This window comes from Amblyomma maculatum, chromosome 1 (assembly GCF_055883805.1).
Source record: "Amblyomma maculatum isolate TAMU_Amacu chromosome 1, ASM5588380v1, whole genome shotgun sequence".
Classification (NCBI taxonomy): domain Eukaryota; kingdom Metazoa; phylum Arthropoda; class Arachnida; order Ixodida; family Ixodidae; genus Amblyomma; species Amblyomma maculatum.
Genome location: NC_139344.1, coordinates 33,789,538 through 33,813,072, shown reverse-complemented (window position 1 = coordinate 33,813,072; position 23,535 = coordinate 33,789,538). Strand labels below are relative to the sequence as shown.

The window sequence follows — 23,535 nt, the reverse complement described above, 5'->3', positions numbered from 1 at the left end:
ACCGTGCATCTTATTGTAGGCATTGCGGTTTTCAAAATGGGTCTAAATATGCGTCTGGCGCAAGTCCATGCAACCAATAGTCAGTTAATTAAAACGCCGCTCGTCGACGTAGACATGTAGACCACGTCCTCCTCATGCATTATGCTACGCGCTCTTCTGGAATGACTAAATTCAGGACCTTCAAAGTAAGGTTTAACCGTTTTTACGTCTCGCACTCACATATGATGCCAATCGCGGTGTTTTCATGCGCGTTTGTGCGCAGTGATCAGCGCTGCCGCTCGCACCACATACATTGCATGCTAGCGTCGTGGCGGCAAAGCGATGCGGCGTACGCCGGCCAGTAGAGATACACGATATAGTTTGGCACATCTTTCGTGCTTAGTAAACGGTCTCGAACTCTGCCGTACCTCGATTCGCTTGTAATTTGCAAGATGTCAGCATATACGGACCGCCGGCGCCTTCAGTGCTTTCTGAAGTACGTGCTGCGCCCCGAATCTATCGAGTGCCGCGGACGTTCAAAACATGCATCTTAAAGCGCAGCTTTTATTTTAGGCTGTGGCTAAAGGTACGTCGCACGGAACCGATCAATGGTCTTAAAGGGACGTTTTAAAGGACTTTCAGAAGTACGTACTGCGCCCCGAATCTATCGAGTGCCGCGGACATTGAAAGCATGCATCTTAAAGCGCAGCTTTTCTTTTAGGCTGTGGCTAAAGGTACGTCGGACGGAACCGATTAATGGTCTTCAAGGGACGTCCGACGGACCCGGTGCGTTTTTCTTCGGGATACGTCGGACGGATCCGGGAAATATTTTTCAGAGGTACGGCGGACAGACCCGATGTGTTTTTCTCCGGGGTACGCCGGGAAAGCCGGACGGATCCGGGAAATATCGGTCGGGTTCAGGTTTACGTCCGACGGACCCGATGCATTTTTCACCGGGATAGGCAAGGTAGATGGGCCTTGGGATACATCGGAAAAGCCGGGCGGACCCGAGACCCCCGATTGCATTGTAAACATTTATTGTCAGCAATGAGCGATTTGTGGTTCACTTAGCTGCAGCCTCAAGTCCGTTGCTCTTGATGACCTTCTGAGCCCACTCAGTAGCCCGAACTTGCGTCAACAGGTCTGAGCTGGCCAGTATAGCCTCCCACCGCTCTGAAGAAGGGACTGGTAGTTGGTCCGCTGGCGGCGGCGCTTTTTTGCACCTCCATAATACATGATCGTATCCTGCTATTTCGCCGCAGTGTTTACAATTTGGATTGTATTGTGCTGGTTACATGTGCGCTAATTTAGATGGGCTGAAGAAGGCACGCGTCTGGAGCCGACGCCAGATTACTTCCTGCCTTTGTCTAGTTTCTTGTCTGGTGGAGATTATATCCGCCTTTCTAAATTAAAGTGATTAGTGTAGTCATGAAATAAGTGCATCTCTCGAGAAATTTGAGGAATCAACCTGGCTCACTGCTCGGCTTACATAACCTCGAGCTATACTGTGAGCCAACTCGTTTCCTTTGTTCCCCGAGTGTGCCGGCACCCATATTAATTCCACCTCTTTTTGGTTTTTGGTTCCAGTCTTTATATCTTAAAATTTGCTGTCTCTTTGGAGATCATGCCCCTCGAAAAACTGTTTATAGCAGATTTGTAGTCGCTAATTATGGTAACCGCTTTGGTGCTGACCATCGCCATGGCGATAGCCGCCTCCTCTGCTGTCCCAGAGTTGTTTTTATTGAACCTGCCATCAATTTTTTACCGAGTCGTTCACGCCCACGATAGCAAAAGAGTTGCCTCCTTTGTATTCCGCCACGTCTACATAAACAGTGAGGCCCTTGAGGCCATTTGGCCTCAAGGGCCTTTGCTCTTGCTTTTCTCCTGCCTTCATGAAAAGCAGGGTGCATGTTTTTGGTAGCGGTTTAATAGTGAGTGCGTTCCTTACTTCAGTCGGCAGTTTTACTTGTGCATTTCTTTCCGGGATTATATATCTTGTGGTCCTATATTTGCCCAGGATTTTCCATCCCGTGGATGTGGTGGCGAGCCTCTTTAGCTGTGTTATTATATGTGCCTCGCATAGTTCCATGGTGTTATTGTAGACCCCCAGTTTAAGAAGTCTTTTGTAGGGGTGCAGTGGGGTAGCCCAGTGCTGCTTTATATGCCTGCCTTATGATTGTTTCAATTTTGTTCTTTTCTGCCACCACTAGCTTGAGGTAGGCGATGGTGTACACTAATCTGCTTATCACAAAAGCCTGAACAATTCGGCCCAAATCTTTCTCTTTGACTCCGCGTCTTTTGTTGGCTATTCGCTTTATCAGCCTGGTAGTCATGTTAATTGTTGACTTAAGTCGATTTATTATTTCTGTGTTCTTTCCATTGTCTTGGATTATATCAGTCCCAAGACCCTAATTTTGTCCATTCTGGTTATCAGTGTGCCATTTAATTCCACCAAAATGCCTTCAGCGTTGATATTGCGTTTTTTGTTCCTCGGATTACCAGAAGTTCCGATTTGCTTGGAGTGCATTTCAGCCCTACCCATTCCGCATATTTTTCAACAATGTCAATTGCCTGTTAAAGATTTTCTTCTATTTCCCCATCGTTGCCTGTGCATGTCCGTAACGTGATATCATCAGCATATAGCGTATGTTATCACCCCTTTCACAGTTTTCAGTAATGGTGGAAGGTTCTTTAACGCTAGGTTGAAGAAAGGGGAAAGAACTGAGCCCTGTGGGATGCCCTTGTCTCCTAGCTTAATTGTTTCAGACCTGACGTTGCAAGGCTTATTTCTTCTGTTCTTTCGGTTAGAAAATGCAAATTTACATACATACAAGCGGCGCTGAAAAAGCTAGGTACCGCCGGCGTGTTTCTAGCCCAAGCATCACATCATTTTAGTTTGCTATGCAACTGAAGGCGTAGGCGCCGGTTTGTGCTTTCCGTGAGATGCTGTGATGTATGGACTACGTCCTGCAAGACTGCTGTGCGAGACTACGAGAGTGCTGTGATGAGTGCGTCGATGTCCGGACGGACACCAGCGTGTTCATTTATGATCACCGATGTTCCACGTGCATGTCAGTGTTTATTAGGTGCAGTGGTAAGTCCAAAAACGAGCTTTTCGATGGAGGCGAAAAGCAAGGCGTCCGTGTGCTGTGCGATTTCAGTGCACGTTAAAGAATCCCAGGTGGTCGAAATTTCCGGAGTCCTCCACTACGGCGTCTCTCATAGCCTGAGTTGTTTTGGGACGTTAAACCCCACAAACCAAACCAAACCTACGTCCAAAAACGTCGCGTAAAGAGAGCGTCGTGGAAATTTACTGACATGCACTGTGCAAATGTCAGACGATAATAAGTCATCGACAATTTGTTATCAGACTGCACTACAGAGGTCAAAACTTGGAAAATGTTATTTCTACAAAGTACACACCTATTGTTTACATTTGTGCGTTTTGAAACGGCAATATTTTAACCTATCTTTGCCCAAAGTTGTAGGGAATTCACATGATACAATTATCGCATGTTGGAGTGGACAGAAAATTAAATGCCCAGCCCACACCGCCGAGATGTGCATTAGTACAGGTGAAATGGTTCAGGCTTCTGTAAAATATTAGGTGCCTAGCACAGCACCTTCCTAAATGTTCAGGCTTTGTACTATTGTTGAAGGCCACTTTATCATTAATAAAGGAACGAATGCTTTATGTGTTAATGACTAGTACTTTTTCAATGTATTATGTTCATTTTTTTTTAGTTTTCCCTTAGTTTATTTTGCTTTTTCATGCTAGACAAATACAAATGTTACACTTGTAAACTTTTCAGTCCAAAGCTGAATATCTGTCATGCACTTGGCAGCTGTAATGCCGGAAAGGTTGACGTGTATAGGATGTACGTGCACGCTGCAACATCTCAGCAGCGCGTTCGGCTGCTTACCCCAAGGTCGTGATATTTAATCTCAGTGGTGGCAACCGCACTTTGTTGGAGGCAAAATGCAAATGCATCTGTTTCCTGCGAGATGACAACGCAAAGTACAAAGCCCAGGCAGTCAACTTAATCTGGAGCTCTCCACTACAGTATTCTTCATAGCTACATATGTCACTTTAGGATGCGAAACCATACATGCCACAGGTAGGGTGTTTTTAAATTTTGTAATCTATGCTGTGCAACATTTGGCTAATTGTAGTTCTCAAACAGTTGTTGAAGATGAAACCAAAGCAGTTCTTACTATGGTTTCCTGCTTGGATTAATTTGCTAATTGCAGTACCTTGGAACTTGCATAAATGCTGGACAGTTCAAACAGCAGGCTGTTGAATTACAGGAATGATGTGGATCATGCATTTCAGTTCTGTCAAATGGAAAGTAATAGACCATTCCATGCATGCACAGGTGCCCTTAGACGAATACATAATCGGGTGTGTGATAGTGACACATATCAAGGGTCGACAAAAGGCCATGTGGAGCCAGTGTGGTATCCTTCATGAAGACTAAAAATTGTACAACAGGTGCTGTCCCACGCAGGAAATAACTGGTCATATTGTGTAGGATTGACTGACCATGAACAGCATCTTACTCAGGGTACGATGTGATTAATATCTGCTTTAGCATCCCAAAACAACTACGGCTATGAGGGACGAACAGCTCAGGACTCCGGTATATACTCGACCACCTGGGGTTCTTTTACATTCACTGACACCGCATGGTGCATGAAAGCCTATTGTTTTGACTCTATTGAAATGTCTCTACTGTGCCTGGAATCAAATTTGCTTCCATGAGTTCAGCAGCCAAGCACTCTTAACTTGAGCGAACACAACAGGGTCAAGTAACAAAATGCATGCCATTACATTTCCTTCTGGCCTGTGGTTTCCTTCTAAGAACTAATGTATACAAAAAAGGTAAATAGCAAAAAAACACCAGTTTTATTGCACATAATTTCACATATCAGCAGAAATTCTCTAGGAAGAAATTTCTCATACTGTTTGCATGGAAGCCAGGAACATTTTACAAAAACAAAAATAATGCACTTACTGCACTCCAATTGTTAACGGGCAAGGTTGCATCTATGCTACTACACTGCACTTCTCACAAAACCACAAGCCCTATCCTCTTTGGCCAATCACTTCATGAAACTAATGGAGACAATGTCGCACACCACAGACTGGTAGTCCTTCAACATATCTGCATCCGTTGCATTTCACTTTCATGTCTTTCCACTTAGCTTCAACTGTTGTCGACATTACTAATCACCCATCTTTTGTGAAATACTTTTTTTACGGGGTTGAGATCAGCATCCTCGTTAACGATGGTCTTGGGCCTTCTCGATGCTATCGTATTCCTCACCTGGAAGAACACAGGAAATGACAAGCCATGAGCAGACAAAAAATTTGGGAAATATCTAATCTCAACCCGTAAGGGTATGATGCGCCAGCGTTAATGGCTCTTGTCTGCGGATCCCGCTGTGGATTTCCATTAATTTGCATGCCCTTTGCTACAAACCTAATCACTAATTCCTTAATTCATGTTTCTTATCTTACACATACTCATTAGCATACAGTCTTAGGCTGCCCTGTTATGCAATAGACAACCTGGCATAAACCTCTGTAAGCCTCGCATTAACCAAACTGCAAACGTGCCTCCATGGCCTAGGAGTAACCTTTCTTACTCGTGGCTGAAACATCCCAGAAAATATTTCAAAATATAACTTTGTAAGCTCGAGTTATCAGCTCCTGCCATGTCATGTGGCCTCATGACATTTGGCTCGTGGCCCTTTTGGCTTGTGCACAGGGTTCATCTGTTAATAATGCTGGTTAACATGCATGAAGAAGACATTTTCGCACAAACATTGGTGGCAAATGGTCAAGCGGTGCACTGCGGATTCTGAAATGTATACCTATATGCATGCAAGGGCGGCATCATCACATAACATGATCAACAGCTCTGTCAATACCTGCAGTTAGATGGAACTTCAATGCCCATTAAACTACCACCTCATACAATGATGGTTGTTACCACAAGACCTGTTCTAACAGCATGCTAACACCATTCCACTGAGCGATGGACCTTAAAAATAGCTTATAATTGTGGGTCTCATTTATTTCTATGCCTTACAAGGAGTTCTGGTTGTTAGAAGCCCTACATTTTATGAAAGCGGGACAGGGTGAATATGCTGCATGAAGATACCAAGGTTGTACAACGAAAATTGAGAGTGACATGGCAGGAATTTCGACGGCAATCACTCGCGCTAACCGCGGTAAAATGCATAACCGGCTGCCACTGAGGCATTCTTTGGACTCAAAGGATTCGTTTCTGTCATATGTGCAACAAACAAATAATGCAAGACGTCCCTTCGGTTACTTACTGCCCCTATAATTTGCCCGGACATGTACTTCCTCGCGCTGCCCTGATTTGGCCATTTGGCATGCTAAACAGCTTTCTTTTTGTGTTTTAGAGCCCAGCTCTTTGGCGCCCGTTCCTGCGTTTCGCTTCGCCGTCTGCGTTGTCCCTCGTAACCAGCTCCGCAGCCATGGCAGCGCACGCTCCTGCCACCATTCGCCGCTGCGTGTCCCCCTACCTTTTTCTTTGTGGCGGCGACGGTGTTCTCCGGTGTAAGTGGATCACGGTGCATACATCCTAAGCCGGAAAGCAGAGCCACGTTGACTTGACTCGCTAGCGGCGTCAGCGGTATCAGTCAGTCGCTGCTCTCTTCGCTGCGCAACACTCCTACAGGTCCACACGCTGCCTTCCGCGAACTCCTGATCCACAAAGCTTCCTTCATGACAGTCAAGAACTGTTAGTGGAGTGTTTCTTGAAGAAATACGTGTGAAAAATAAAATAAAAAAGTTGTCTGTAACGGTACATACCTGTCTTGCTCAAAATCTTTGCCTCAATCTATCGAAAAGCTGAAACAGCCAATGAGATACGCTCAAATTTTGCTTTAGGAAGTAACGTAATTGTCGGTAATATTTCTGTTGTAATAAAAGTAGAAAAAAATGCGCGCGCTGACATATGTGAGTGTGCGTACTTTCCTTTTCATAACGCGCTGACCGCTTTCTTTTTTCCCTGATGGGGGTGGGGGGGGGGTGGGGGACGTTGACGGTGAGCTAACCGCCCCACCCCCATTTTTGTTTTTATTTAGAATAGCAGCTTGGGCATGTTGATTATGCATCTTGAGGTAACAGCGCGGAACGTGGACAGGAGCACAAGGTCAGAAGACGACACAACGAATAGATTGATGTTTTAGATTGAGCTCATTGTGCTATATATAGCAACATGAGCAGGTGGGCTGAAGGCGAATGCACCAGCGCTGGTAGTAAGCGTACATTGGCAATGGTACTCCAGCTATAATAACTACCGCGAGCTGCAGTTTCAAGTCAGTCTGCGCTCTTGTTGCGACATTTTTAGCTATAAGGTGCGTTGAGAAAGCGGACTGCCATACTAGCAGCACTCGAGAGTCTGAGCGCAACATGATTTTTCTGAAATGTATGCAAAATATATGTAATGCCTCCCTGAGGGGTAATGTAAATAAAATAAATAAATATATTCTGAGCAATAAGACGACCAGAATAGTGAGACATCATGAGCAGTTATGTAAATATGTGCCGCTTTGCAACTAGCACATGTGTTTCTTGACAATGATTTCATAATTTGAAATTTACCAGCCCCAGAATTCAATTTACATGTCTGGGGATTGTACAATAAGATAACCTTATTGATTCATCTGCGGTTCCAATGAAGGTGGGGGAAGAAGGGGGGGGGGAGGGGATCGCCCCATTTAGACAAGTACTAGCGAACCTACACTGTTTGCAAACATTGTCCCCACGAATGTGTGAAGGGTTTGTTTCATCACTGATGAAAAAAAAAAGAAAGACAGCCCGAGGAAACAGTACGGAGAATCGAAGAACTGACAAACATGGCTGTCAATCCTCACATTCCTTCTGTAGGTAAACCCTCGTAACTGCCATAAATAAAGCGGGTACTCCAAAGCACTTTCCATGCGCCGCGACGTCAACGCCGCCATCACGGCAGGCGTTGCATAAGGGGAATGCACCTGCATGTTCGTGGTGCTGGCTCGCTCACCCTCTCGCGCGGACTGAGAAAATTTGAAAACCGTGAAGAAAACTATTCTGTGAAGAAAAGAAGCAGGGGGAGCTAAACGGACTTCAGGACGAGAACGGAGTAGGGGACAGCCGCACGGTTCCAACCCCTCGCTAGTTTCCGACGCGTGTAGCACGCGCCAGATATCTGGCAGGGACAGATCGCAGCATCAGCGCTTGCGATGCACGCAGGCGCTGCGCGCATGCGTAGACCACCTTTGGCTGACGCGTGCGACGACGTTGGCGCGGCGGTGCATGACGCATGTGTGTTTGCAGTCGGGGCTTATGTATTCTAGTAGTTTCCTTCACCCCACACCACTCTACCCCCAACATGACGCAATTTTGGATGTACTTTGGGGAAGTGGTATGCCTTTATACTTTCTTCAATCGCCACACTGAGAGAAAAAACTTGACGAATGCTAAGCAGCACAGGCATCGGAATGTGTTCATTTTCATGTTAGAAAAAACATTTTCCCAGTGCATGCGTAGATTATTGTGGTCAATTTTGGTCAATCTAGTCTGAATTTAATAGCTTTTGTAGGCTTACAAAAAGTGGCTGTGAACTTTAGGCACACTGTCTCTCTGCAATGCTGTTTCTTGGGCTAGTTGGTGGAGTTTGCTCATTTTGACAAAGCGCAAAAAAGAGGCAGGGATGGTCGAGAGACATGGGACAAAGCGCCTTGCCTGTCCCTCGTGCCTGTATATTTTTAGCCCTTGCCCAAAATGACCAGTCCCTGTCCTTCTCTCTTCCTCTCTCATGAGATCAATCATGGTGGCAATTCGTTGACCTCACCCCAATGTTTTGTTGTTTCAGTATGCCATGCAGCGTTTCAGCAGGGTTAGAGTTGAACAATGGCAGAGCTGGTTCAGGGCCACTTGCTGCACCTAACCCTTATCCTCCTGCTTTTTTGTCCACACAAGAACTCCTTAGAATGACTTTCCGATCAGTCGGCTGAAGTATGCTCTTGAACGTTCAAGATGCAAGTTGATAGACCCTTGAAGCAATTTGTTTAAACCAAGAAAATGGCAGATGCTCCGAATATTTATGCAGTTTCTTCTGCGGCGATGCTGTTTCAAGTCATTTTGTTTTTTGAACATTATGGTTCCATTCTCTCCCATTTATTTCCGATTTTATCATTGCAATTTGCCTTCCTATCACTAAAAAAGATTGTCTGTAAGGCGTGGTCGCCGTTTGTTATCTGTGCTCAGCAAAAATGGGTGATGTTCGCTACACGTGGGAACGAAGCTATAGCAATAACTCGACGTGGTCAACTGTGGGTTTCACCGCAAGGTCTCGACACATAGCAGTCTACATCGAATTGACGTGGTATTGTTATCAAAAGTCCTTTCGAAACGGATTGAACAGGTTCAGCCCAGTTCGTGAATGTGCCTTCGTGCAAGACTCAGGCTCCTATCTCCTGAGGGAAGCAACTGCTGCCTTGGTAGATCTTGCCGCGTGTCTTCTGCATGTTTGCTTAGAATTGCTTTCACAATGCTAGCTGTGCTACTACGCTTATATTTCTGAATCTTTTTGATAAACACCATGTGGCTCCTTGATGCTAAGCAGTAAGGATTACAGTTAGTCTTTGGTTTTATTTCCTTTTAGTGCTTTGCATGTTTGTTATCGGAAATACTTTCAGTAAAAAAAGAAAAATGCCGCTGGTGACCTCGACATCAAAACTGCGCGCCGAATCAGACTGTCACGTGATTTCGGCTCCACACATCGTGGCATATTTCATTTCGGTGGTGTCAATCAACATTCAGCCATTCGAAGGCAAAAATTCTGAGCCTCCTCTACTTTACTAAAACCAACTGACGTGTTCGAAGGTGTGAAGAAAACGATGTCCTATGTCAAAACCAAACGCGACGCTTATTTACTTTCTTTTTTCGGTACGAAACCGGAATGAGGTGCAAGAAACACCCAAAAAGCTTGGAATTTCACCGCGATGACTAATCGGGGATGACCATGTGCGCTCGTAAAGGGAGGCTGTCATTGTGCTAATAAATACGTTCGATTGTTTTCATTGCAGCAGTCTAAAAACAGTGGCGATGTGCGTGTGCCGCGATGGATATCAGTACTCTGTTCTGCACGACCGCCCGATACAGACACGTGCTTCATTCCGTCAACCCAGCACATGCACTAAATGTCCGCGAAAGCGTTTACGGTGCATTGCATAATAATAATAATAATAATAATAATAATAATAATAATAATAATAATAATAATAATAATAATAATAATAATAATAATAATAATGATAATAATAATAATAATAATAATAATAATAATAATAATAATAATAATAATAAAACAGACCCCTGGCCTTTAAACATGAATCCACGGCTTCGAAGCTTACTATTTTGAGCATAGCATAGACGCACAGAGAAGTAGAGAGTGCCGTCTGCGCACACGCATTAGCCCTACTTGGCCCCACTAACGCCACTGCGTGTGCGCCGAAGGAATCCGGTAATTCGGTTTACATGTAGGCAAGCACTTTTCTCTTGTCAGTGAAATGCGCCCAGCTGCCCTCTCGGTGTCACTTTGTTTATGTTACGCTGTCTGCAGTCGAAACTTCTCTCTTTCCACGCAGCGTAGTGCGGTCAACTGGCCCACCTTTGCGAAGATGTCCACACACGCTTCGTAAGTGACCAAATACAATTAGACAGACATACAACGGCTGTTACGTTTCATTATCGTTTCATTACGGTGATTATCGGTGATGACGTCTGGTTTTTTATTATCTATGAGCACATATTTGTAATGTTTATAAGCATGAAAAGCACTGAACCAAAACAGTGTACATTCTCATTTCAGCTAACGCTCGACATTCGGTTCAGCAGCGTCGAATTCCTTTGTTTCTTTTTTTTTTCATCTGTACTTCATATGCGACGTCGTCCTTTTGCAGTTGTGTTTCTTGTAGCGGCTGCGAAGCTACATTCAAAACGGTGCTTTCCGAGAGGACAGCTGCACCTAAGCACACGTGTGCCACTGAAAGCTCTAGGGAACAGAGCACGCACCAACGAAGATGTGAAGGAGACAACAGCTCAATACCGCTGGCCGAAACAATTCCTTTGGTCTACTGTCCTATTCCTTTTTCGACCAATATTTGAGAGTCGCATGACGCACATAACATCTAAACGGTGGACCATACGCGTGGTACGCCAGCTGGCGTATCGTGATGTCACGTGCGAGCATTCTGCCAGCACACCATGCAGCATAACCTGGCGACATCCGTAGCACTCGCTGTCAAACACATAATGTCTAGATTTTGCGAGAAATACCACTGGACCAACCGCGCGCACGAATGAAGAACCTCGTCCAAGCAACCTGCAATCTGTCAAGGCATGTCTTAATTTTGATAAATTTGCACTTTCGTCGCCAGCCGAAAAGCAAGCCCGAGACATGTAAATTTACCGGAAGATTCTGCGCATTCTGTTTGGTTTTTGCTAGCCGTGTCACTTGCTATCCGAGCCTGAAGCGCCTCACGAAATATGAATGCGTGAGGGAAAAAGTACAAGGCCAGAAGTATATTCAGAAAAGCACAAAAGAGTGCAAAGCCCCTCAGCGATTGGGCGTGAAGGTTAGCGGCTTAGCACTGCAGGCGAGTGCCACTGTTCGCACACAATGCAGGGGTGCAAAGGGTGATGCGGTGACCATGTGCAGGTTCTTCGTGCGCGCGAATAGCCCCCGCATAAACCAGTGTATGCGCGCAAAACTTGCACGCACACGGCGTGCGTGTCATGTCTTGTCACCTAAAAAAACTTTCACTCCGCGGTCCTTCCCTAATGAACTGTTTGTGTTTCCACTTTGAGTAGATGCGTCTCCTCGTGCTAAGAACCAGTGGTGTCTCGCACCACGTCCTCGATCGAATGGTGCCCCCAGGTATTCATTCATTCCTTTCACTCTACTGACACTCTCTGCTTTCCTTCAGATCATGAATTGTAGCCTCTGCATCAGGTGAGAGAGTTGTCGAAATTCTTCCTCTATGGAATGTTTGAAACCGGATCTGCTGCCGAAGTTGTTTCGATAGGCAATGAATTTTTGAAAAGTGCGACACTCACCTCACAAACAGCAATGCAAATATCAACAAGCAAAATGCTTCACAGCACTTCTCAGCACAAAAGTAGTAATAGGTGGGTTGCAGAAACCTAGAAGTCAGCAGAGCAAAACCCCTTCACCATGACAGCCAAACCTGTTTTGAGGGCAGAAGTTGGGTGCAGCGCAGAATACTTCAATGTCCAGCTTGATGTCATGCGCAAACGTGTTGAGCAGAATTCCTTCACTATTGAGAGCCTGGAGGAGGTAGGGGCGGGGGAGATGTTATGAATGGCACTCACTAATGGAGGGGTTCTTAATCCTATAATTTCGACAAGAAGAAGAGGGGTGCAGGAAATGGACATGGCCATTATTGCCACAATAGACGTCTCCTGCACTGCACCTGATTTCTGCCCCCAAAACAGGTTTGGCCACCATTATGAAGGGGTTTTTGCACTGCAGAGAAGCTGACTTCTAGGTTTCTTGACTGGCTTCAGTACTTTGAAGGAGTGTAGTCACACGCGCCTCTCCTGGTAATTGAATGAACTCACAATTTCGCTGCTTTTACCTAGATGGCGCTAGCAGTAAAAGGCCTTCAATGAGCGAATACAGGTGCAAATACTAATTATCACCATGGTTTATGCTTCTTATTTTAACTTTATTTTACAGTAATACAATATTAAAAGGAAGCCGACTCAAACAAGGCTCACGTTGAGCATGGCGGCCTTCTCGATTGAATGCCGTGTAGGAAAAATGGATTATATTTGAAGGCTCAGTATAATCGTGCTAATTGTATAAAGCACAATTTACACTTATACGAACCAAGAACTACTATTCTAGTTTCGCCATGCATGATTCCTAGGCTGTAGAATGAGAGGTTTTCCTGGTCAAGCTATGCGATGTGAGGTAGTATTACGGAAATCTTCAAATTGGGAAGGCAATAAAAAACAAACTAGCCAATAAATTTCGATGAAATTTCGTACACTGAACTATCATAATGTGCGCCCGAAGTGGCAAAAATGTTCCTGTTGTGCACGTTGATAAAGCGCAGATATTCGTGCCCAAAATAGCCACTTTACCATGTTTAAAAGGCTGCCGATCAAATACTGGTTAAATTAAAAAAGTTTTGCGTTATTCAGCCCAAGATAAATACCCATTCTATGTGTAGGCCAAAGGAAACTGTTCTAAGTGCTGCGGTTTCTTCAGCAAAGTAATCCGAAGTAGGGTATATCAACGACGCTAGCGAATTTGTCATCTGCAATACCACCTCTCATGCAGTTGATAACGTAGGCACACTAAAGCAGCGCACATCATTTGACAGAGCGTATATTAGGCTTTCGAATGATGCCTGCATTGTGATGTTCGAAAAAGAACAACACGCAGAATGCTCACGCAAACATTGCCTAAAATAGCACATTCGCGCTGCCAGAGTGGGACCCCCGCCTTAAACTTGAGGAAACTGACCAAGAGACGCAGCACAACTTCACAGTTGAAACTCTGCCCTGACACAATGCTGTCAACTTTTTGTTTTTCAATGAGCCGTTTCTAATGGCACGCCGGGGATTACAGTTAGCATTTCCTCCCTCGGAGATGCTATATGCTTCAAATTATATTTACGCTTGCAAATCTGCCCCATTTCTTTTTTTTTTCACGAACACGTATATGACTATCGGACATAATAGGGAACACGGTGGAAGAAAGTTTAACAGTGTCAACAAAGACCCAACCATGCACGCCCATACACGCAAAAAAAAAAAAGAAAACAAAAATACTAACCCAGCTCAAGAAGTTCTGCCGGTACTGTTGGTTTTCCGGCTTTCCAGAAGATGTTGAAAACCGTGCCTTAAGGTTCTTGATTCTATTCCCTTTTGTCAAAAGACGGAGTTAGGCCTATTTCGGGGATTTTTTGGATTGGTACTGAGGCTTCTATTTTTACCTGGTGGATCAGAGAGGTCCTAGCCAAGTCAATTCCCTACTGTGACGGAGTCTGTCCCACCCTGGCGCAAGGCCACCAACACTATTTATCTAGTATGCCTTATCCAGTTCTCAAGGCGTCATTTGGTTTCTCCACAGCCACAGCTCTCTCATCCCGCTGTGTCGCATGATTATGATGATGATGACAATGAACTGGTGGCCATTGCCCTTTGAATAGGGTGGACACTCACACAGTCTCCGGCCAGAATGCAGTTACACAGTTACACATACACTGAGTTGCACAGTTACATGCACACACGCACATAAGTCACATTGGTCATCCACATATGCACACACACAAGCACTAGCTGCCATCGAACACCCCCTATCGGCGACGCAGTCTTCCACCACTCGGCTAGGCGCTTCTTGGTGGTCTCCACTGCTCCCACACTGACGCTGCCGCCCGCGTCCTCTTCCTGCGGCTGCTTGGTAGATGGGGTCGAGAAGCCAAACGCCTTCAGGAACGTGGCTCCCTCTCGTTGTGGCGCCTGGAGGCCCTGGCAGTGGATAACCAAGTGCTCTGTGCTTTCGCCTGCCGCACCACACACTCTGCACGCCATGTCGTGTATAGTTGTATCGAACCGGCTTCTGTACACTAGGGTCCGCAAAGCCCCTGCTCTTGCCTCGAATAGGAGGCTACTCCCGACACTGTTATCATACAGTTTTGCGGGCTTGGGAGCTAATTTGTGGCAGCTGTAAAACACGAGCGTGACCTTTTTGCTCATTGAATCCCGCCACATTTCACTCTCTGCTGCCCCGACACGCCGACAGACCTCCGCTGCCCATTTTGTTGCGGAATTGGTGTCAATATGGTTCTGGAAAGACCCATACTTCTTTTCCAGTTGGTACAAGCGCTTAGTCCACTGCGTGCGGAGACAGGTGGCAGCCAGGTAGTCAAACACCTGGCGAGCCCAATGCACTTGAGGGATGCAGCGAAGACTCTCGCAGAACGCCAGCTTGCTGTACGCCTCTCGAGCCTCAAACGTGGACCAACCTAAGTCTCCCTGTACTGCCTCGTTTGCCACCTGGCCATGACATCCAAGCGCCGTGTGGCCAACCTCTCGCTGTTGTCGCTCCAGCCATTCATGGGTATCCGCTGCCAAGCACACAACCGCATTCGCAAACGTTAGACCTGGGAAATGGACCATCTTCCAGAAGTCGCGTACCATCACAAATCGGTTGCAGTCCCAGAGGCACCGACGACGCAGGACGCATTGTGTTCGCAGTGCAGTCTGTAGCAACTTGGCCTCGTGCCGGGAATACATAGCTGCAGAGTAGCAGAGCTCCACTCCCAAGTATTTGGTTCCCGAGCTTTGGATAAGGACCTCTCCTCCAAGCGTCAGCTCAGTCTCCGCCCCGTCAAGTCCTGCCAGCTGGACAACCGTGATCTTCCTAGCATTGAACCGCAAGCCCAGGCGACTGATCTCATTTTGGCAGATATCCAGAAGACTGCAGATCCTGGGATGTCTCTGCCATCAAGACAAGGTCATCCGCGAAGGCTAAGCCCGGTAGTCGGCGAGTGTCGTCCATGCCAAGGGGAGAGTACTTCAGCTGGAATCCGATGCCTGACCTGAGTAATTCTTGCTCGATGATTACTGCATACAGGATGTACAGGAGGGGTGATAGGGCACACCCCTGCCTCAAGCCCCTCATCACGGTAATGGGCTCCGATACAGCAGGACCGAACTGAACGACGACCCTACTGTCCTCGTAGAGGCGTCGGATGGTCTGCACTAGCCGTTCCGGAAGCTTCAGTTCCACCAAGCGGCTGAACAGCTCCTCATGAGGCACGTTGTCGTAAACCTGCTCAAAGCGATCGCCCCTCCTTCCTCGCTATCTCCGCGCACTCTTTAGTATGAACAGATTGTTATCCAAGTGGCGACCAGAGCGAAAACCATTTCGGAGCTCGGTCAGGAGGCCAGCCGATTCTACCCAGTCACTCAGCCAATCCTTCAGGGTGCGCGCAAACACTCCGTACACCACGCTGGGGACTGTAAGGGGCCTGTACGATTTTAGTTGATCAGCGTCCCCACCTCGTTTTGGGATAAGGATGACATTCCCTGCCCGCCACTCATCAGGAATTTGCGCCCCTGCAATGACACTCGTCAGCAGCTCGGCTAGTTGTTCCTTAACCTCATGACCGAGGATCTTGACCACTCGGGCTGGCAGTCAGTCTGGCCCCGTAGCACTGCTGGCACTCAGACGCGTCAAGGCCCGATCTAGTGTATGCCCGGAAATGGTCCACTTCGGCTCCCTCGTTTCCGGTAGGTCTGCGATAGGGCCAATACACGACGGTGACGGCCCACTCAAGGCTTTGTCTTCCAGAGTAGTTGTACGTCCGTACAGCTTGGCAAAATAGGCGGTGAGGCATTCCGTTATGTTCGTCACTGGCAGTCCCGTTGCAGGGTCCGTGAGCTAAGCTGAGGGTTGGGTGCTTCTGTCCAAGGAGCTGATATACCTCCAAAACTTCTGCGTCGCTGACCTACTGTCTTGGCGCAAAGATTTTGTCAATCGCAAGTTATGGTCGGCCACTTTCACCTGCACCAGAACTTGTACTCTTTGTTTGAGTACAATGTATTGCATCCACGCCTCAGAGGCCTTGGGGTCTTGTGACTTGACGGCTTGGCGGTGCACTAGGTTAGCCTGACGGCGTGCTCCCCATGCTGCCTCTACTTCCGCGTCCCACCGCGCATTCCATGTACCTCACGCCGGCTGTCTTGCCTTCTCCAGGAGACTCTCCATAACACCCCGCAGAGCAGCCACATCCTCTTCATATGTTGTGGCCTGCATACGCTGCAAGCTGAGTTCGAACCCTTTGGAGACTGCCTCCAGCGCCCGATTCGGCAGGTATAGGCACTTCGCTCATCGATGATGTGTGCGAGCATTATGTCTTCCTGGGCGTGAAAGCTCTAGTAGAAGGCGGTTGCGGTCACTCCCAATACTGGCCGCCCCATCTTCATCAATGTGGAGCTTTGGGGAAAGGGCAAGGAGGTGGGAAGAAATCAACACATAATCAATGCATGTGGCACTACCGCGGGCGCACCACGTAAATTGTCCTTTGCACTGTGGGTCCAGATTCATCACCGACAGATCAAGTTGTTCCACCAGCCCTAGAAGCAGTCGGTCACTGGCGTCGGTGTATCCATCCAAGGCACTTATGTGGCCGTTGAAATCGCCGAGGATGATGATCTGCCTGCCAGTAGCCCACCTGTGGGCGTCGGCCCGCACACACTCCAGCAGCTGTGCATTTCCGGATTGCTGTGTGTGATGCACGCCAAGGTACACCACGCACAGCTGTCAGCACTCCAAGATGGTGCCTTCAATCCACAGGTGGTCCATACATTCTCCCTCCAGGCGACGCCATTCAAGGACCCGCCACCACGGGAATCCAATACCCCCACCACCATGCTCATGGCATACTATGTTCCACCCTATCCAGCACCATTCAGGGTGAATTGGGGGCTCCTCCATATCCCGTAGGTGGGTTTCAGCAACGCCATAGAACTCGATGTGTTCAAGTTCCAGCACACGATATAGTTCTGCCCACTTTTGGGCGCAACGAGCCACGTGCATATTAAAAAACCCAATTCTGAAACTACTCCGCCCATCTTGGCCGCAGCGGCGAGCAGGCCGATGCTTTGGTCTTCGAAGGTTACAGTGACGCTTATGGGTTTCCGGGTGAGGCTGTTGCACCCATCACTCATCTGCTGGCTCTATTCCACCTTCCTGTACTGAACGTGGTGATGTTATCTCGCACTTGCTGCGTAGGGTGTGCTCCCACTACTAGGTCAACAGGGGCCACTGTTGAGATAAGTGGTGGTTGACCAACTCTGCTACCATTCTGTAGAGTTCCGAGCTGCTCGGGGTTTCCCACATGGCCCCCATGAACTGTTGAAGCTGCTGCCATCTTGGGGGTAGTTGGGCCGTCCGGAGGAAGGTAGGGGCCCTGTGTAGTGGCGTCACAGGTATCCACTCCGGTCCTGGGGGCCATGCAGTTGGTATCAGGGGTGGCAGGTCCCACCGTTGTGACTGAGCTGAGTTGGGCTGTGCTTGAGCAAGACTCTGTGATACTGGGAAGCCCGCCTTGCCCACTCTCACATGACTTCCCAGTATTCCTATCTGATCCAGTTCCTCGGAAAAAGGTATTTTTTGCGTACCAACCTTCCTGTCGGCCGGGCTCTTCTTGTTTTGAGGTGGGCCATGCTTTCCTCGGGTACCTCCAGCATCCTTTAGCGCCTCCACTTTCGTCAGTGTGGGGCTGTGAGACTCTCCGCGGTGGCTGCTGTAGCCCTAAAAAAGGGCGAGCTACGAATGCCACCTCTTTCACTACTTGCCTTGCTGTGGCAGCCAAGTAGTATAAGCCATCCCTCGCCAGTCGTCTGTCACCTTAGAGCAAACTACCAGGCGCTGCTTATACGAGGCCATGAACTCCCGGATCTCTTGCACAATCACTTCCGGCTGGACGCCCATTAATATGTCGGCTATCCTCATGTGCAATACTAGCAGACGACTGGTGTTTACTAAAGCGCCTTGATGTTGGTTCAATACCCTCTGCACGTTTGCCACTGACATGCGCCGTTGCAAGATGAACTTCACCTCCGCACTCCTACCCAACTGACGGCGAAGTCCTCCAGCAACTCACTGTGCACTGTCATCTCCGATAATCAGCATTGCGCAAGACGGGCGCGTCCCTTGACGGGCTTCTCTAGACTGCCTCTTGCCGGATGGTTTGCTATCAGGCGGGAATCGCATTTTGGCTTCATCAGTGCCCGGTGATGGACCTCCCTTTCTTCCCCCATCCTGGCTGTCTGCTTCTAAGTGGGCCCCTTGCAGCTGACTCGACTGGCTGGCACCGACGGGCTGAGCGTTGGCCATCCCTACGACCCTCCCTGCACTGTCGTTCCTATCGGTGGCGGACATGGCTTTGCTGAGATCGTCTACTGGGGGCAGTGATTGGTCTGCGTCCGACTGCTCAGGTCGCGAGTTTTCTTCCCCTTGGCTCTCAATTTCGGCCTGGGGCTGTGCCTGTTCTTCTATCTGTGGGCTGTTAGGCAGCCCTGCGCCACACATGAGGGTAGCCGCTTGGTTCTCAGAGGCCGCCTCTGTACCGGAGAAGTCTCCCTGAGCATATCTGCTCCTCAGGGCCTGGAGTTGATCCCGTAGCTCGTGAATCACTCCATGCAGTGTCTCAACCTCTGCGTCCGTAGCCTGCGATTTTTTTTTCGTCTCCTCCAGCACGCTACACAGCCTACACTCTAAGAGACTCGCCACCGCCACCTTCAGATCGTCGAACCCCATTTCCTCAAGGTAAGCCCACCCGCCGCAACCATCATATTGCACTTGCTCTTCATCTGTGAGATGACATCGCTTCGCTCCATTCGCCATGTCGCGCACAGGACACAGGACGGGACCAGCAGCGAAAGAAGTCCGGGAGAAACGAGATGGGAGATGCGAAGTGCGCGGCTTACGGCACGGTCATTCGGTAGGCTGGCGCCCTCCGTGATCGTTAATGGCAATTACGCCCTTCATCTACTCGCTCTGTCAGTGAGCTTAGGCCTACGCCTGCGGGCACTAGTGAGACGAGAAGATGCAGTACGTACCCCGCGCTTGTGGTCACCTTTGACCGCTGTTGTCATCACAGGCTTCGGTGCAGTTGCCGCGTTGGTGGTGATGAGGGCATAGCTTCACTGTCCACCGCAGCGTCTCCTTTCGGCTGTCCGGACGTGAACCCCAGCACCTGCGGCAAAGTTGACCCGCTAGGCTGACATGGCATAAGCAATTGGCAAGTCAACACAATATGTTCGATCGTCTCTGTCTCCCGCCCGCACACAAGACATAAGCGTTGTCCTTGCCCTCGATCCGCGCGTGCCATTTCTTCGTGCGCAGCACCCCCACACAGGCCTCAAAAAGCAGGGCGCTCCCCAGGGAGTTGTCATAGAACAGCTCCTGAGTGATGTCCCTCTTGTGCGTGGAGTACAGGTGCAGTCAAAAGCAAATGGAAGGCCAAACAGCGTGGCAAACCATGTCGGAGCGCTTTCTAACGCCGGCTCTCGTAACTGATTAGCTCAGTAACCAGGAAGCGGCGCGTGCTATCAGCAGACCTTTACCTGGAGCGTAACGGTGGTCATTTTCGGCGGCTGGAACAGATGCTTGTTGCTTTTCGCATGCGACGCCACGGATTTTTCTGGCGCTACCTGCGGCGTGTTTGAAGAGCAATTCGCGCCGCTTGAAAAAGTTGGCAGCTGGCGCTTGCGGCCATGGACCAGCCTGGCAGCGAGCCCTGTCACGACTGTTTACTTCTAAACCGCGTTTACTTTTGCACCTTGTATTTTTTGTTCTTGTGAAAGTAAGTCGACGAAATTCTTATTACGAAGTAAAACAAAGAATCCCCTTGTTACGTTCGACGTGCTGAGCATGCGTTACTACCTGGCCAGTTAACAATACATGCATTTCGCGTATTTTACCTCGTGATCTGTTACATACAGCGCGTTCCACAACTAGAGGCGCGATGTAGAATGCTTCTCCCAGCTAAACCGTGGAATCCTCGCAGTTAAAATTTTGCACAGGAAGGGCATATTACCGCTAGTATTTTTAATACCAAATTTGTTTGGGGTACTTGCCTGATTCAATCAAAAGAAGTCAAATGTTCCCATCTTATGCGGCGGTGACGACGCCAGACGAGCCGCTGCCCCAGCGATAGTACTGGTGGCGCCACCTCATGCTGCTACAACTCTGTAGCAGGAAAAGAGGGGGCGAACGTTTCTGGCAGAAGGTTTGAGTTGTTGTAAGCAGCATGAGGTGGCGCCACCAGTACCATCGCTGGGTCAGCGGCTCGTCTGGCGTCGTCGCCGCCGCATAAGATGAGGACATCTGACCTCTTTTGATCGAATCAGGCAAGTACCCCAAACAAATTTGGTATTAAAAAATACTAGCAACAAAATACCATTTCTGTGCAAAATTTGAACTGCGAGGATTCCGCGGTTTAGCTGAGAGAAGCATTCTACATCGCGCCTCTAATTGTGCAACACGCTATAGAACACACAGACTAAATCAGCATTGTGTCCTTTCGATTAATTTGTGTATATTCGTTCGCACATATGCTAAGGTATATGCGCAACTTACAATAAACTAAATGAAGGCAGCAAAAAAAGCGAGGGCTGTTCATTGATTTCATGAGCGGGCACTGGAGGAGCCATGAAACCTAAAAACAAGAAAAAAAAACGCCCTGTGACACACCGCTCTCGGCAAAAACATAACGAAACAGTCGTGCCACTTGTCACTGCCATGTATGCCCGAGGCCGCTCGCGCGAGCTGCAAGCTGTTTTCAAACGGCGCGAATCTGTCCTCAAACACGTCGCCGGTAGCGCTAAAAAAATCCGTGGCGTCGCATGTGAAAAGCAACAATCCTCCGTTCAAGCCGCCGAAAGTGACCACCGTTACGCTGCAGATAAAGGTCTGCTGATAGCGCGCGCCGCTTCCTGGCGACCGAGCTAATCAGTTACGAGAGCCGGCATTAGAAAGCGCTGCGACACGGTTTGCGACGCTGTCGGACCTTCCATTTACTTTGACTGCACCTGTACATACCAAGAGCCGGCTTGGCCGCTGCACCAGTTCGCCACCGCCTGGTCTCCGCCGCTGCCACGTGTTCACGCACCTTCGAAGTAGTCCAGTGGGTGTCTTTAGTGTTTGTCACAGTTGGCAGTGGCACCTCATACTTTGCACTCAGTTCACGTACCCTCATCTTCCAGCCGGCGATCGCAGTGACGATGTAAACATCCATTTTTTCTTCTTCTGTCCACTTGACCACAACATGAGGGATGTCGGAGACTTCCATACTGTAAGCGTCTCGCCCGCATCAATTATAAAACGGTGCCACGGAGTCCATACAACAGCTACGAAAAAAAAAACAAATTCACGTGTATTCAGTGCAACACCTCGCAGCAGCGTGAAAACTGAAGAGCCGATATCATTACCTGGCAGTAGTGCCACTGCCAGGTAATCCGTTGCAAATGAATCAATGGCGCTGAAGTCGGATGCGCTTACATGTTTTGGCTTGTATGCTTAAAATAAATTATTATATGCATTTTTGTTCACTTTTTGTGCATAACACCAGAATATACTTAATGATTTGCTCAACAGTGATTTGAAAAAACCATAGCAAAAAAAATGCAATGCTGGTGGCGCTGCAATTGAAAACGATTAAAAGCCGATACAAAGGGGAATGGCCGCATCAGCATCAGCATCATCATCAGCTTTGTCACTGTAGTCGTCGCACTAGTTTTTTAGTGTCGGCTTGTTTTGGCGTTCTTGCTCGGAGTTCTCTCTCCTTGCGAGCTGCGGAAAGGCTTTGTGGTGTGTTTTCTTTAGCGTACTGTGAGCTGTGTTTCGAACCCCGTGTCGAGGTGAATAATCGTGTGAGGTGAATGGTGTATGCCCATGCGTGCAGGTTTCCATGCAGTCGGTGTAGTAGTCGGCACCAACGTTACTAGTTGGTCGGCACTGTATGTCGGAAATAATTGAGGACTGCGTAAAAAAAATTGTACCATAGCAATTTGTGGTTCTAGTGATTGATAATTGATTGGTGTGTGATAGGCGATGACGAGTTAATGAAATCATTGTAATACTTGATTATTAGATCAATTAATAAAAAAATTGGAGAAGGGGGCCCAAATTGTGCCAACGCTCAGAATGAAGAGCCAATTAATGCTTGATGATGCTGAGTAAGGAAATTAATTACTGATTGATCAAATATTTCAAATAATAAAAATGATAAACGCATTCAAAGCTTTGAAACTGCTCAGAATAAAAATTCAATATTTGATGATGCCAAGTATCCGTGTAAAAGATTAAAAAAAAAAACAAGTTTGAAAGGTAAAAGCATCGTCCATGTGGAAACGCTACTGCAACGTACCCTTAACAGCGGAGCTGAAGCATACCCCTAATTTTTGTAGGTTTTTCGAATGCTTACCACTGCCTGCTATTTAAACCCTCCATTAATCGAACAAGTGCTCTGCTATTAAATTGGTACATATGTATGGACTCTAATAACGACACACAGCTCGTATGAAAGTAGTGGATGATTTCTAACAGCATTATTTTCTCCTGCCTGAATAGTTCATGAAGACACAAAAGTGGCCCGCGTCATAACATAGTTCATACACTTACATATTTCTCTCTTGGGCGCTCACAGCAAAAACAACGGAATTTCAAGGACAATCATCAAGCAAATTTATGTTGACTTTTGTGCACAAAATTCCATTGGGTGAGTGTTGTGTAGGCACAACACACATTGAATTTTCATTGAATTTCTGTGATCTCAACGATTCCTCAATTATTCGTCAACTGAAATTCAAAACTCATTTTTATAAGTGGGAGCGCTGCGTGTGATGACGAAAATAGTTTAAGGAAACTTTTTTGCGCGGGGAGAGATGAACATGTCAGATGAGATTAGAGTTGCTGGTGGATA

General features: G+C 47.7%; 1 long non-coding RNA gene across 1 annotated transcript; it reads right to left on the bottom strand.

Annotated features, from left to right (window-relative positions):
• Nucleotides 1-4,940: 4,940 nt before the first annotated feature.
• Nucleotides 4,941-22,050, bottom strand: LOC146202105 (uncharacterized). The gene is made up of 3 exons (XR_014701973.1): nt 21,805-22,050; nt 19,670-19,806; nt 4,941-5,306 (listed from the first exon to the last, which is right to left on the bottom strand). It is a non-coding gene; the product is annotated as an uncharacterized LOC146202105 (long non-coding RNA).
• Between the last annotated feature and the right edge of the window lie 1,485 nt (nt 22,051-23,535).